The 3,778-nt window shown below is 38.0% G+C and overlaps 1 pseudogene; it reads right to left on the reverse strand.

The window, feature by feature from the left end:
- Nucleotides 1-697: 697 nt before the first annotated feature.
- Nucleotides 698-3,778, reverse strand: part of LOC109927335 — a 10,758-nt pseudogene continuing 7,677 nt past the window's right edge.

Below are 3,778 nucleotides of genomic sequence, written 5' to 3' on the forward strand. Positions count from 1 at the left end.
GCAAGGCGTAATTTCCAATGCATTACTCTGTTGAGGTGTGACATATTTAATTCCCTATTTAATCAGCAGGTCTGGCAGCATCTGTGAAGAAAAAAATCAGAGTTAATGTTTCGGGTCTGGTGACCTTTCTGAGGAAATGTTAACTCTGACTTTTTCTTCAGAGATGCTGCCAGGTCTGCTGAGCTTTTCCAGCAGCTTCTGTTTTTGTTTATTCACAGCATCTGCAGTTCTTTTGGTCCCTATTTAGTCAGTTTGCTTTCTTCTTCTTGTTTCTTCCACTTGTAGATGGTGTTTAGATTGCACCTGTTAGCATGATGGAACCTTTATTGCGCAGATGGCTGTGTTCCTTTTACCTACATGTATTACACTATCCTAATATGCACACGTGCACCAACACCCTGCTCTTCCCCTCTATCTTTTCTAAATATTATGCCCAGCAATGTTTAATTCCCAATCAAAAATTTTTTATAGCCACATCTCAGTAATTCTCACTGTCTAGTTAGTTCTGATGCTTGATTGCCTTCAGCTCCCCTGTTGCATTATGGACACACTATATCATTGCTGTACAGATATTTTGACTAATTTTTAGTAGCATTTTCATTTACTTTATTTTTAATCATATGGTGTGGTATAATGGATGCTAGCTTTCTAGATGTTCAGGAGCTGTTGTTGGCTTGCATTCTCTATTGCATTCCTACTATTTTCCTCCATGTTTATTTTTATCATTTCTGTTCAGTTCCCTGCACAGATGGGCTCCATGCTGCGATCTCCTCTGTTGCTTCATTACATTAATTGGGTAAAAGATGACACCGCACTTCTGCGGCTTGATTTCTGGCTGGCTCAAACTCTTCATGAAGGTGAGGCACTGGTACTCTCCTAAAATTTCAAGCAAAAAGAAATTTGTGAAACATTGAGGAAATTATAACTTTGAAAATAATAGCTTGGGAATATTGCGGGATGTAGTTCATGAATACCTAGCCCGCTGCAAAGAAACAGGGTCCATAATCATGGGCAGTTTTGTTTGTGAAGTCTAAATTGGTCAAAGAATTGATTTTGATTAAGTGCATATGGGTGTGCTGGAAATTAGTTTGTGACACAAGTGGGGCTACCAGTGATGAGTAGTGGTTGGACTGGTATTTCTAGAGAAAAGGAACAGAAGGTAATAATCTTCTAATAATAAAGTTAGCCTGGCTGGAAGGATTGGGGGGCAATAGCATGGAAAAGATGAATGGTGACTGTGGCGGGAACAGGGTGTGCAATGACAGTGTCATGGGAGTGGCCATAAATACATAGCTGTAGAATGAGGGGATGGAATAGATTGATATAAGAAGAGATGATATGATGAACATAATATGTACATGAATAGGAAGGGTTTGGAGGGATGTGGGCCAAATGCGGGCAAGTGGAAATGGTTTAGTTTGGGAACACTGTTGGCATGGAATAATTGGACCGAAGGGTCTGTTTCCATGCTGTATGACTCTATATGAGAATGATGAGTGGGATCGGTTGGAGATGTTAGGAGAAGGATCTCATGAAATGGACTGTTGCAATAGAGATACTAACTTTGCTACAAATGTTTTGCAGACCTCTGCTAGTTGACATATAAAACACAAAACGGCGACTTGAGTTAGATTTGTTGTATGAATGACTAAATTATTAAGATATGGAGGTTTACAAAATCTTTTATCTAAATTCCTCAACTGGCTTCATTGTCATCAGTGCTGTCAATTCCAATTAAGAACATATGAAATAGGGCCATCATAGGCCAGTTAACATCCCTTAACCCTACTGCACCATTCAATAAGATCTGAATGTGGCCCTAACTTTGTTGCTTGCTGTCATGTAATTCATGTCAATCAGAAATCTATCTAATACTGCCTCGAATATATTTAATGACGAAGTCTGCATTACTGAACATTGGCATAATGACACTGAATCCTAAAGTTGGTGAATTGTCTACAGAGGAATGGAGTGATTTTATTCCTGCTGGGTTATGATGAACATTATCCAACTAGTTTGCAATTGCTGACGAAACTGAAGACTTTGAGATTTTTTATTTAGCCTAGGAATCCTGTGAATTCCAAATGAACACCAACAGTAGTTCAAATAAAACTAGATAACGATCAACTTCTTAGGCTAGCAAGAAATAGGTAATAAACATGACTTAATGAGCATTGCCTCTTGTAAGACCTTAAGTCCATAAAGTCTGCTTCATCATTCAATGAGCATGGCTGATCTGATAATCCTCAACTACACTTTCATTCATGTATTTTTCCTATAACCATTAATTCCATTTCTGATTATGAATTTGCCTGTCTCAGCTTTAAATATACCCAATGACCAAGCCTTTACAGGTTGCACCTCATTCTTCTGAACTCGAATGAGTACAGACCCAACCTAATCAACCTCTCCACCTAAGACTGTCTGCTCCATGTTAGCCTAGTGAACCTTCTCTGGACTGCTCCCTGGTGCCCAGAACTGTTCACAGTATTCCAGTTGGGGTCTGATTAGTACTTTGTATAGTTTTAGGAAGACTTTGTTGTGTATACTCCATTCCTTTGAAATAAAGGCCAACAATTCATTTATGAACTGCCTTCCTCATTGCCAGACCTTAGCTTTTGGTGATTGTTGCGCAAGGATCCAGATAACTCCAACTTCCTAATCTTTCTCCATTCAACTAATAATCAGCTCCTTTGTTCTTTCAGACAAAGTGCATAATCTCACATTTCTTTACATTATATTCTTAAGACCAAATAATTTTAAAAGTAATATGCATTTTCAGCAGAGGGTGATTTCAATTTCCACCAAATTTTACAAAATCTACAAAGAAAGCTTTTAAACAAATTGTTCATCAAGTATTGGAATTCTCAATTTAATGGAATAGTAGGCTTTATTTTTAGTGAAGTCATTAAGCAAATTTTAAGTGTAGTTTACTTTAAATCATTTTTTTTCAAGTAGCAAGTGCTGGCTTACTTTTTACACCAATGTCCACATCAAGTTTTCCAGATACTACATCAATATGAAATAAAATTCTTCATGTCATGTCCCATCAAGTATTTTAAGTGTTGTATAGCTAGTTTCACGGGAAAGTTCTTTCTTCATTCCTATGGTGATGTGCTTCTGTTTCCTGTCCCTAAAGCATATTTAAACTATAACCTGTATAATGAATATACAGTTTTAGGTAACAAGGTGTAGAGCTGGATGAATACAGCAGGCCAAGCAGCATCAGAGGAGCAGGAAGGCTGACGTTTCAGGCCTAGACCCTTCTTCAGAAAATGATTTTCTGAAGAAGGGTCTAGGCCCGAAATGTCAGCCTTCCTACTCCTCTGATGCTGCTTGGCCTGCTGTGTTCATCCAGCTCTACACCTTGTTATCTCAGATTCTCCAGCATCTGCAGTTCCTACTCTCTCCATAACCTTCTTGCCATTAGTTTTCGGCATGTTATTTGTGTCTTCCACTGTGAAGACCGACACGAAATAACTGAATGAGGCTATTTCCTCATTCCCAGTTATTAAATTGGCCTTCTCATCCTCTAAAGGACCAATGTTTACGTTCGCCACTCTTTTACGATTTACATATTTATAGAAACTTTTGCTGCCTGTTTTTATATTCTGAGCTAGTTTACTGTCATAATATATCTTACATTTCTTTATAACTTTTTTTGTGGCTTTCTGTTGGCCTTTAAAGATTTCCCAGTCTACGAGTTTCCCACTACTCTTTGCTTTTTTGTATGTGTTTTTTTTCAATCTGATACTTTCCTTTATTTCCTGAGACATCC

The sequence above is a fragment of the Rhincodon typus genome, unplaced genomic scaffold (assembly GCF_021869965.1).
Source record: "Rhincodon typus isolate 14 unplaced genomic scaffold, sRhiTyp1.1 hic_rhity00000547, whole genome shotgun sequence".
Taxonomy (NCBI): domain Eukaryota; kingdom Metazoa; phylum Chordata; class Chondrichthyes; order Orectolobiformes; family Rhincodontidae; genus Rhincodon; species Rhincodon typus.